General features: G+C 32.1%; 1 protein-coding gene across 1 annotated transcript in view; it reads left to right on the top strand.

Annotated features, from left to right (window-relative positions):
• The window catches only part of LOC139501749 (G-protein coupled receptor dmsr-1-like), a 50,890-nt gene that overhangs the window by 16,503 nt on the left and 20,681 nt on the right, over positions 1-13,706 (top strand). The gene's annotated exons all lie outside the window — the stretch shown is intronic.

Genomic DNA, 13,706 nt, shown 5'->3' with positions numbered 1-13,706 from the left:
TTTTCAGAATATGTATGTATATTTTCGAGTTTCAGTTAATTCCAATGTATCTAGGTGAACGAATATCGAAGGTACAATACAGACATTGGACATATATTCAATAGAAACATATTTATGTGACAAATCAACACTAGCTTGCACTGCATTGCATATAACAGTATTCGTTCATTTTAATTTATTATGGGTTGAAAAATACAGGCAAAGTTTAGATGTTTATGAAGTGTCCTATATTTTGACTATAATGGAAGCTTAACATTGTACAATTAATATTTTTGTTTGGACAAATACAGTCATATACAATTCAATAGTGCAGGGATACTCATTCAAACGACAATACCCGGCCTAAATACAGCGTATTATGGAGTTGAATATTGAAGAAAAGAGTAAACTATGTGATGGCGATAGGGAAATACATATTACATCGACCTATTCACAAGGATATATACACGTAAAAAGGTTTTTGAACCATATAAACAAGTCAGTAAAAGCAGACTTTACATAGAGAATAATTTGCGAAGTGACTCTGTTTATATAATCAAATAAATCATACGGTTTTGAGATTTACAATGATTAATTCGCTTAAAATTAGTCTGGAGTTTTCGGTTTTATTTCAAGATCCAATTATAAGGTTAGAGGAGATTACCTCTAAGCATATTCTTGAATAACCTTTACACTTTTATCCGTTTTCGTTTTTGTCTTTAACCTTTTCGACAAATTCTTCATCTGATAATACTGTTTGGCAGTTGGTAATTTGTTTTGGCGTCTCTAAAAAACAAAGCAAAAAACAAGTCTTTATTTTCCTCTTTTGAATTGTAAAACAATTTTCTGTCCTATGCCTTTAATAAATTAAAGCTCACTATGCGATATGAAATGTTTTAAGGCTTAAGGTGACATATTTCTGACCGTAGGTCTTAGGTGGATAGTTGTCTCATTTTATATATCAATATTTCTATGTAAACAAATTTTGTATTTGCTGTACACGGATCATGTATATATTGCATTCCTGTTTTTTTGGTTATATTTTTGAATATTTGTTTTAGTGAGGATGTGCTTTTATATAAATGTACCTCTAGGTCATTTTCTATAATTTGCAATACTGATTGAAAATCTTTTCAGTAACATCTAGGAAGTAGAGGGGTACAAGTATGTATTAAATACACAAACTGTCTTGACAAGCAGAGTTAAGGGGCTTATAATTCTGTACGCTAGATGGAAGTTAAATCTATATCCGTCTCAAAAGTAGAACAGTTTGAAAGGCTTGAAATGCGAAGTTGAAGAGCATTGAACACCGAAAATTCAAGTACATTGTACAAAGTACGGATTAAACAATATGTTCCTCTGGTTAGAAAAATCCTTCTGTTTCTAACAATTTAACATTCTAAAACCGTAAATTAAAAGAATTGAATAAATCAAGGATATTTTCTTCGTGTTCTAGTCTATTCAATATTCGTGCAGGGTTTACTTAAAAGAAGAAGAATATATATTCGGAATTTTATTTTCCGAGTGCATATTAAAGTAATATGAAATCTTGCTGTTATTTGCTATCGAACATCATAAATGTCCAAAGAAGCCATCAAAATATTGTGACTAATGACCCTCTGAAAAGTTGCGGCGTGCACTCTTCCAAATTCTGACAACATTATTATATGCATTAAACATCGATGATTTTTCATAGATGAATATGAAGATGTATTATTTACAAAATGTAGTTGACTGTTTAATTGTGTCATTGTTTGACAAAAAGCATTTTAAAGATAATTGTCCATATAAAATATCATATATTATGCAACCTCATTCTTCGTTCAAAAAGTGTATTGTTTATTAAATTGATATTGAATCATATACTCGTACAAAATGCATTTTATTATATATTTTTACTTATACTACATAATAGTTTGGAAAATTCTTTTATTTTAAGCACCTTAGTTTCCTTAAACCAATCTTTTTGTGTTTAATTTTTTTCACGCTTTTTTTTCTGGCCTTTTCAATTCATCAATCTGAAGAGTTTAGTCAACTAAGAAGTGACTTTCCTAGTCTCGTTAAGTATATTTTTCCTAGTGGTATATCTACGCATGTTATCTACAATCCCGCCCCCTTTTCCAAAATGTGATATACCGAAATATACTTTTTAAGTGGTGTGTACCAATATGAGCAACACGAGGAATGTCACATATGGAACAAGATCTTTTTATCCTACTTCAATAGCCCCTTTTTTTGTGATATTATTGTTGCTCAGTTTTAAGTTTTCTATGCTGTGTTTTGTTCACTGTTGTTTATCTGTTGGTTTCTTTTAGCCATGGCGTTGTCCGTTTATGTTCGACTAATGAGTTTGAATGTCCCTTTGATATCGTTTCTTTTATCTTTGTATTTGCTGGATTCGTTTTTTGCATGAGTTCCGATTTTTCTTGTATTTTGATTGCATGAATTACGATTTGATTTTTTTAAAGTATTAGGTTCGACGACGAAACTACAAAATTCAGTAATCAACGAGAAATTATCAATTTTTTGATTGGATGTATCATAATGTTGTCCTAACCAAAACAAAATGATTCATCAAAGTTTAAAGTAAGTAAAAGTTAGGTGAATGATGTCAAATTTGTTAATCGTGACGAGATGACTTATTTAAATCAACCACCACTTTTGTTCCAACTAAAGATATATTTAAATGATTAATTATTTATAAAGGCTACAGTACTATACCGCTGTTTGAAAGTCATAAATCGATTGAGAGAAAAATATAAGGGTTACAAACTAAATCCGAGGGAACAACATCACCTTAAAGAGGAAAACAACAAAATACTAAAGCGCAACAACAAATCAAAACGACAACGTTACACACAGAGAAACGAACTATAAGAAAACAACTGCTTTCTTCCTGACTTGGTATATATAATTGTAATACATAAATGGTTTGATAAATGGAAATGGGGAATTTGTCAAATAAACCACAACACGACCACATAGCAGACAACAGACGAAGGCCACCATTGGGTCTTCAATGCAGCGAGAAACTCCCGCACCCGGAAGAGTCCTTCAGTTGGCCCTAGACAAATATGTATACTAGTTCAGTGATAATGGACGTCATACTAAACTCCGAATTATACACCAGAAATTGAAATTAAAAATGAAACAAGACTAACAGATGCCAGATGCTCCTGAATTTTGACAGGCTAAAATATGCGGCGGGTTTAACATGTTTTTGTTAGATCTCAACCCTCCCCTATACCTCTATTCAATGTAGAAAAAAAACCACACAACAATACGCACAGTAAAACTCAGTTTAAGAAAAGTCCGAGTCCGGTGTCAGAACAGGTAACAAAAGAAACTATACAAAATGACAATAATACATGCATTCAATCGCCACTTAATGTAAAGCAAACAGTCAAGACGGCTCGATTATTTTTATAAACGTACAATATTCACGTCATATTTTAAAGGTGTTGTTAGTTGCCAAATACGAATACATCGAATTGATTGAATCTCGATTCATAACATGTTAAATCAATAATTCCAAGAATCCCGTTGAATACCTTTAACAAAACATAAAATCGTGAAAAGTATCAAAGATTTCGGATAACTCCCTTCGACATGACCCCAGGAGATTTTTTTGGATTTTTATCCAAACCACCCATAAAATGGGGAATTAAATATTCGTTTTAACTTACCATTAAGGATAATCGACACTATGAGCACAGAAAAATTACGCAACAAAGGATTGAGAGAACTAATAATTTACGTTAAGAAAAGAAGCAACATCCAAAACAAGACTAGAGATCGATTAAGGATTACAATATGAATACAGAACCATGGCGACCCCAACCGACGGAAGAGTCATTAAATAAGTTACACAAAGTAACATGTATATCCCGTTTGTAACATCATGTAATCCATATTAAGTTTCATGCTGGAAAGTAAATTCATTTACCCAAAATGATAAGACAAAATACATGATAACCAACCGCAAAAGAGAGTCAAACAATTTAAAACGATATGTTATCTATACAAGTCACAGTGAACCTAGAAGTGTCTGTGAAAGTGCTAGTTATTGTGATGAATTGAACTGTTTATATAGGATCTTTATTCATTTCTCGTACGTGAAAATTCAAATTATGATTTCCCGTTTGATGTGATATCATTCAAAATTGACACCGATATAGATAAAATGAATACACTTATACGATCACATGTGTTTTTCATAATGAAATATGACAATATTTATAAAACCTCTTTTTTGAATCTAAGTAATTTCGTTATGATAGCACACTATTAATAATATTGAAAATCGTTGCACAATAATTTGCTTCGATTGGTGATGGGTCGCTGTTAATACGATATTAAATTAATACATAAAGCATCATCTGCAAAAAATGGTAAGTTGGCCAGTATCGATAAATTAAATGAGTAAATGGAAACAGAGTTAAAAAAAGTGCACAAATGTATATGTTAACGTCTTTTCAATTAATGATTATTCTATTACTTTTTTGTTGTTGTTTAACAACCATAAATAGACAAATATTTAGTGCAAAAGAAAAAGAAAAAGAAAAACATTTTAAAACTTTTTTTAAATGAAAAAAAAAATAATTGCTAAGATAAATCCTAATAACGAATACTATAAGTTTACAAAAGAAGGCCATTGTTAGACTAAAAACAAAGACAGTTGACACCTGTCCTAAGACAGGAATCTGATGTTCAGTAGTTGTCGTTTCTTGATGTGGTTCATAAGTGTTTGATAGTACTTTGACCTTTAATGGCTTACTTTAATAATAAATTGAGACTTGGATGAAGAGTTGTCTAATTGGCACACACATCACATCTTCTTATATCTTTAAGTTGATAAAACGAATCTAAAGATATGCTAATGATCCTTTTAAAAACGGGGTTAATAACTACAGCGTACAATCACAAATAACAAACACAATACGAACTGTTGTATAAACAAAGAAATGACTCCTATCCGAGATATGACAAACTGCTTCCCTCTAGTAAGTGTAATAATGTGTGAAAGTTGTCAGTTGTTTCTGATCATTTTTAGGGCTCAGTAATTTGTTGGCTTTTGTCGTAATTGTTTCTTGAGCGTTTCGAATTACTTAGTTTTGGAATTTATTTAATGTGTTTGTTTTAAACTTGTTTTGATTGTTTCATTTTTATAACATTGGCTTTCTTTGAAAGTCATGTTCAATATGTATTCGATTAACTCTGTTCATTGAGTTTTGAATGTAAATGAACATTTTCTGTTTTATTGTAGAACCAGCTAGTGACGCTCTGTATTCAATAAGTTCTGTTCATTGAGTTTTGAATGTAAATGGACAGTTTATTGTTTGTATTTGAGAACAACACAGCCAGAGAGGACATTGACTTTTCAACAATGATACGAAGCTATTTAATAACATCTAACGTAATTAAGTTAGGCATCTTGAAAGCTCTTTTCTTATCTATTTGTCCTCCTCGTTAATTGAAAGAAGGAGTTAGAAATCATATAAACGCATTTGTTAAATGAAGCACACTGTATTGAATAAACCAGTCTAATTATTTATACTGGAAAAAGGAAAAACAAACCGTTATTTAAAACTAGTATCCCAGTGCAGATAGAATTTTTTGGTTTGTTTACTTAGACACATTATAATATAGTAGTTGTATCCATTAGTTTACTCATATTTTAATTCAATAAGATTTGTTTTGGTTTGTTTACTTAGATACATTATAATATAGTATTTGTTTCGATTAGTTTACTCATATTTTATACCCCAGTCCCATTAGGCCACAATCGCACTACGATCTGTAAAAAAAAATGCAAATTTTGATGATCGTAGTACGATCGTGTAGATCGCAGTAAGGTCGTATCACGGTCGTGGTGAGGTCTTCAAGATCGTGATGTGCGTGGCCAACTTTGAACATGTTCAAAACAATCGTGGTGCGATCGTGGCCAAATCAGGTCGTAGTAGAAGCGTAGTGAGAGCGCACTAAGATCGTAGTAAGATCACAAAGGTCGCTGTACCATCGTAGTGAGAGCGTAGCGAAAGCGTGATTCTATTCGGAGAAACTGCGCTACGATCTCATTGCGACGTTATTACGACCTCACAACTAGCATCACGTTCTCACCGCGACCAAACTACGCTTCCACTACGACTATACCACGCTGTTCACGACCATAGTACGATTCTAGCGCGCCCTTGCCGTTCTCATCACGCTATCTTTACGACCTGACTACGTTCATACTACGACCATTATTCTCATTGTCATTTTCCCATCAAATATATTAATTCTCTCCAGGTTTTGTTTGTCTGTATCACTATGTAATTGGGACTTCTTGTCCACTTTCTCAACCAGGCTTCTTGTTTTCATATAGATTAGACCGTTGGTATTCCCGTTTGAATGGTTTTACACTAGTATTTTTAGAGGCCTTTTATATCTTGCTGTTAGGTGTAAGCCAAGGCTCCGTGTTGAAGGCCGTATCTTGGCCTATAATTGTTACTTTTTAAAATTGCTACTTGAATTGACAGTTGTCTCATTGGCACTCATACCACATCTTCCTATATCTATTGACACATCTGTTTCATATCTGCTATCGTTCACTAAAATATCGTCATTTCAGCTTTATAGACCAGCAATAGGTTGTAATTTACATATAGGTCAGATTGGTCGGTCCGACATCTCTACTTGATCAAGATTCGTTACTATCAGAGCTCCATCTGCCTCTACATCAACCCTAACACCACGCCCACCTGTTCTAGTAGATTTTGGTGGCTTGATTGTATTTTTTTTTCGAGAAATCTACGTATTAATTAGAAATACAACTGAAGGAATTATACTGTATTAATATGGAACACGATGTTGACGTTATTCCTGAGAGCGTAGTAAGATCGCGGTTTGAACGTAGTGTAATCGTGGTAAGAACGTGCTATAATCGCAGTAGAAGCGTAGTAGGATCGTGTTGCAATCGGATAACTCGTGGTATGGTCGACGTGAGAACGTGATGAGCGTAGAAAGATCTTGATAAGCGTAGTAAGGTCGCAGAATAAGCGCGGTGAGAACGTGTTATAATCGTAGCGGGATCGTTGTAGAAGCGTAATGAGGACGTAGTAGCATCGTGAAAGCAACGAAAATTTACATTTTCATGCCGCTCATACCGCGACCTCACCACGATCTGAATTCAATTTAGATCGCGATGAGCGTGGTGAGATCGTGGTCTAGTGGGACTGGGGCTTTAGATAGGTAAGGTTTGTTTTGGTTTGTTTTGGTTTGTTTACTCAGGCACATTATAAAATAGTATTTGTTTCGAATAGTTAACTCATATTTTAGTGCGATAAGATTTGTTTTGGTTTGTTTACTCAGGCACATTATGATATAGCATTTCTTTCGATCAGTTAGCTCATATTTAAGTGCAAAATGGTTTGTTTTTGGTTAGTTCATTCAGACACATTATAATATAGTATTTCTTTTGATAAGTCAACTCATATCTTAGTGCGATAATATTTGTTTTGGTTTGTTTACTCAGACGCATTATAATATAGCATTTGTTTCGATTAGTGAACTCATATTTGAATGCAGTAAGGTTTGTTTTTGGTTGGTTTACTCTCAATAAAGTGCTATACGATTTATGTTGGTGGTTTAAATTTTTAAACGTAATAAGGCCATAAGTACAGAACAAAACTTAATACATAGAATAATAAACGTGTTGTTAGACAGAATACCATTCAAGGTTACATTGATATTGATAAATGCATATATGGTTATATTATAGCCAATTGTGTAAAGATGTTAATATCAGTGAACATACACCTACTTCATGTAATTGCAGTATTTCCAAATACCTTTATGGACCAATTTCCCATGTTATAACAGGAGATCCTAACATCGTTCGAGACCGAGAGTTAAAATCCTTTCGCAGTAAAGGACCTAGATATTATCCACGACTCACTCTGTACTTACTATTTCAAAATGACAATGATAAAAAATTAACAAAAGACTATTATATATAAAGCTAGCAGTATACTGATATATTCCATCTCAAGACCTCAATTGAACTAATTGAAAGAATTATGACTTCATCATATGAATAGCAAGCACAATCCCTCCCTGCTGTATTTATTGCTAATTTGTTCCTGATTATTCATGATATTTTTGTCCCTAGCAACAAAAAAAATCGATAATTTTACATAAAAATTACAAAGAAACTTAGGATTCAACTCCCTCGAGCAAAGTAGCCCTTTAAGATAGATTTTGACATGTTTAACTTCACTTTGGCCAAACACCTAATCAATTGTTTCGATTCTTATATTTACTTTCATATATTCACATTTCAGCGTTCCGTATGTGAATGCTTTACTTAATATTCAGCGTTTTACATTGTACCGGTTTTGATTTAGAGCAAAATTGGTGTATAACCAGAAATGGAAAAAAAATCCTTCATGCAGCTGACAGCGTGACACTCTTTTTACACGCCCCATTCTGATTGGACGTGCCTGTGTTCAAATTGCTCAAAGTTGATTGTCGTACGATAACTTTAAAATGCACAAATAACAAATACGGAACTATGATATCCCTCAATTCAAAACAATCTTTTTTCCTTTGATTTGCTATTTAAAAACAGAGTTTAATTTAGGGCCCCTAATGGAGCTACGTATATGATAAATGCATACACTTTTTACAAGAATCAGTCCAAACGTTGTCTTTGGGAGCAACCATGTAACTTCAAAAGTGGGGATATGGTTGTTTAGTCGAAGTGAGAGAGAAAAAAAAATCGCGCTAAGCGCTAACAATTTTATTAAGTTTTTCAACGCTATTAATCAAATTATTTGGTTCACAATTTAACACTATGAGGCATGGGGAAAATCTGGATTCAGAAATTTTTTGTCGTCTTCTGCTTAAACAGATTGTTTTCTTCATTAAACTGGGGATTAGAATATTATTATATACCATTATTACGGCATTATTGGTATTTAATCAATGTTAGTACGAAAATATGATGTAAAATGTACAAAACATCACAATAGAAAAAGAATACGACAAAAACAACACGCTAAAATATACACAGTATTGAGTCTGTAAAAACAAAAAATATATGCAGAATTAATCGACCAAACGTTTCACCCAAGTTGACGTAGTTTTTTCTAAATTGTCGTTATCAACCTGAAAATGGCACTTCACAAATATTTATTTCTTTTTTTGTTTTTAACATAAATACGACCGTTGGGTTTTGTTTTCGAGTTGTTTTACATTTTGTCATGCATAGGTCTAGGTTTTTACGGACATTTCTAAACGATCGTTTCATAAATAATAAATTTTTCTATAAACTTATGTTTTGACGCATGTTATTTCCCTTGTCGCGAAGTAGAACTGAATTGCCAAATCGCAGCAACGAAGTTCAATGACAGTCAACGAGAAGCGGGTTGTAATCACTGTTTAAAGATGATATTTGGTTGATATAATGCAAAAATTAACAATCGTCTTTTGACTTTCAATTTACTTGTAATCAATTTCAAATATGATGCACGAAATGCTTGGAAATCAGAGTTAAATTCATTGTTTTCCCTTTTTAACTTTGAAGTCTGATCTCCAATGCAGCGAACTTGTATGCATACCAGTAAACCTCCGAGCAAGCTCGGGCTTTCAGTAGTGAGTGCCTACCTATTATATTGAACTCAGGTTCATATTATGAATTCTATCATGGCCAAAGTCAATGAATTTTAATTAGATTTTCCGATTAGAGTAAGCATCGAATATATAATACATGTTTCATACTTTTTGGCCGCCAAATGGCATACCGTCAGTTTTAAGTTGTTGTAATCTTTAGCTGTTTATAGACTAAAGATTCTAGACAAGCAAAGCTATTTGACAAAGGCCATTTGAAATATTAAAATCCAATAGAAGATAACGCCTTTTCTTGCATATATCTTTCAATTGAGAATTTTCATAACAGACAACAATTCTTTGTACCTGAACATGCTGTCTTGAAAGTCCCCTTAGTAAAGTATTTACATCTTTGTTGTCTATTCTAACGTCATAAAACATTAAATAAGCATTACGAAATCTTTCGTTATCTATATTTAAAAAAAGAGATATAGGAATGTTCACGATATGACCTTGTCGTACTTAATTACAGTAATGTGTTGTACGTGTAACAATTATGGAATGGATACTGTATGAGATTTAATATAATTATATTTTGAACAAAAAGTTAAAACAGACCATCATTAAGATAAAAACAAACAAAAAATCCAGCTGATTTACATTTCTGAAAAATAGAAGATAAAAAAAAACTTTAATTATGTTAGGCGTAGGACGTGGTTTTAATTTAGATTTACCTCAATCCGGATATTATAAATACACATACTTGAAAACCAAGGATGTATAAGAACCAAAACATGAAAACATGATGTGTATATAAAATCCAAATCACTGACTATATTGGATGAAAATTACTGACACAATGCACTACCTGAAAATCGCAAAAAAAATAAAAATATTTAGAGATCATAATGGTCACATGAAACTTCAAATTAAAAAAAAAAGATGCACATGTGTTAAATAACTTAATGGCTAGTTTTTTTTTTATCATAAAACCTATGTACATATATTTTTTTCTGAAGAAAATTCTATAATTAGTCCAAATACAGAAGACATTTAATTTTTAAATTGTTTGCTTCCGATAAACAATTCGCCGATATTCTTTGCGTATGCAATGAACCTAGCGTGACCTTTCCCGTAAACAAAAACCGTGATCACAATACGCATGGATCGGTCATTTAAATGAACTTTTATCGCAAAGTACATGTTATACACGTGCTCAATATTCATGCTGCTTTGTTGATTGTTTAATATCAAGGTGACAATCTACGGCTTTAAAACACGACAATTAATTAGCTGCCATCTTTTCACATCAAAACAGACTGAGAGAATACGTTTTTTGACGATTATACGAGATGGATGCGTAAAAATTGATAAACTCGTGTTCCCATAGATTAAGACTTTATTGATTATATGTGGAAAAATAATGGCAAAGTTTAGATGTTTATGAAGTGTTCTATATTTTAACTTTAGTTGAATCTTAATATTGTACAATTAAAATTTTTGTTTGGACAGACACATTCATATAAAATTCAAAAGGCCAGGGCTATACATTCAAACGACAATGCCAGGTCTAAATACAGCGTATTATGGAGCTGAATAATACAGTTAATTATGCGATGCAGATAGGTAAATTAAGGTTACATCGACTTAGTCACATAATTATATGATCGTGAAAAGGTTTTTGAACCATGTACACAAGTCATGAAAAGCAGACTTTACATAGATACTAAATTGCGAAGTAACTGTGTTTATATAATAAAATAAATCATACGGTTCCTAGATTTACAATGAATAATTCTCTTAAAATTAGTCTGGAGTTTTAGAAAATGTCGACGAAACTCTACGACCATCCTTTTTGGTTTTATTTCAAGAACCAATTATAAAGTCTGAGGAGATTTCCTTTAAGCAAATTCCCAAAAACCTTTACACTTTTATCCGTCTTACATTTTTGTCTTTAACATTTTCGACACTATTCTTTCTCTGATAATAATGATTGGCAGATGGTATATTGTTTTAGCGTCTTTAAAAAAATAAGAACAAGTCTTCATTTTCCTCTTTTGTATTGCAAAACATATTTTCTGTCATATGCCTAATTAATTAAAGCTCACTACACGGTATTAAATGTTTTCATTGTTGTAGGCTTGTGGTGACATAATTCTGGCCGTAGGTCTTAGGGTGAAAGTTGTCTCATTTTACATATCAATATTTCTATGTAAACAAATCTTGGACTTGCTGTACACGGATTGTTTAGATATTGCATTCCTATTGTTTAGTTATATTGTATAATATTTGTTTTACTGAGGATAGGTTTTAATATAACTCTAGGTCATTTTCTTTAGTTTTGCAATACTGATTGAAAATCTTTTTAGTATCATCTTGGAAGTACATATATGTATCAAATGCACTAACTGTCTTGAAAAAGCAGAGATGACAGGCTTATAATTGTGTACGCTACATGGACGTATAGTCCCAAAAATGGAACAGTTTGAAAGCCTGAAGTTGGAAGTTGAAGTGCATTGAACACCGAAAATTCCAGTACATTTTACATTTTAACCAAAAACAGATTAAGAAATCTATTCCATTGGTTAGAAAAATCCTTCTGTTTATATATATATTAATTAAACATGATAACATTTTAATATATTCTTCGTGTTCTAGTCAATTCGATATTCGTGCAGGGTTTACTTGACAGAAGAAGAATATATATTCGGAACTTTATTTCCGAGTGTATATTTAAGTTATATGAAATCTTGCTGTTAATTGCTGTCGAACATCGTAAAATGTTCCAAAGCTGCCATCAAAATATTGTGACTAATGACCTTCCTCAAAAGTTGCGTGCACTATTCCAAATTCTGACGTTATCATTGTATGCATTAAACCTAGATGATTTTCATAGATGTATATGAAGATATATTATTTACTAGACTGTTTATTTGTGTCATTGTTTGACGAAAAGCACTTTAAAGATAATTGACAATGTAAAATAGCGTATAACATGCAACCTAATTCTTCGTTCAAAAAGTGCATTGTTTTTAAATTGATATTGAATCATACACTCGTACAAAAAAGTAAAATAAAAAAAAAAAACTGAATTCCGAGGAAAATTCAAAACAGTCCAAAATCAGATGGCAAAATCAAATGATAAAACATTTGTTTCATATATTTTAATGTATACTAGTATGTAAAATATCTTTTATTTTAAGCATATAAGTTTCCATAAACTAATCATGTTGTGTTTTAATTTTTTTCACGCTTTTTCTTTCTTTCTGGCCTTTTCAATCCATTTATCTGAATAGTTTAGTCAATTGGGAAGAGTCTTTCCTAGTCCTAGTCTCGTCAAGTATATTTTTATAGTGGTATATCTACGCATGTTATTTACAATTCCGTCCCCTTTTCCTAAATGTGACTTACCGAAATAGACTTTTCAAATGGTTTGTACAATGTGAGCAACACGACGAGTGTCACATATGGAACAAGATCTTTTTATCCTTCCATAGCACCTTTGAGACACCCCCTTCCATTGTTTTGTGGGATTAGTGTTGTTCAATCTTAAGTTTTCTATGTTGTGTTTTGTGCGCTGTTGCTTGTCTGTTAGTTTTGTAGCCATATCGTTAGGCATTTATTTTTGACTAATGAGTTTGAATGTCCCTTTGGTATCGTTTGTCTCTCTTTTAGCTTTGTATTTTCTGGACTCGTGTTTGCATGAGTTCAGATGTTTTTTTTGATTTTTGATTTCATGAACTACGAATTGATTTTTTAGATATTAGGTTCTACGAAGAAACCACAAAATTCAGTTATCAACGTAGGATTATCAATTTTCCGAATAAATGAATCATAATGTTGTCCTCGCGAGAACAAACTAAATCATCAACGTTTAAAGTAAGTAAAAGTTAGGTGAATGATGTCAAATCTATTTATCTTGACGAGTTGACTTATATTAAACTCACCACCCCTTTTTTCCAACGAAAGATTATTTCAAATGATGATATAACAATTATTCTATACGACCTTTGTAAGTAACGTGTAATACAGATAATGTTATCTATAATTTATCATATATAAAGTCAACATTAGTATACCGCTGTTCGAAAGTCTTAAATCGATTTTCCTGACTTGGTATATATAACTGTAATAAT

The sequence above is a fragment of the Mytilus edulis genome, chromosome 13, assembly GCF_963676685.1.
Source record: "Mytilus edulis chromosome 13, xbMytEdul2.2, whole genome shotgun sequence".
In the NCBI taxonomy this organism is placed as follows: domain Eukaryota; kingdom Metazoa; phylum Mollusca; class Bivalvia; order Mytilida; family Mytilidae; genus Mytilus; species Mytilus edulis.
The sequence above is the reverse complement of the archived record's forward strand: the minus strand, read 5'-3'. Positions and strand labels throughout refer to the sequence as shown.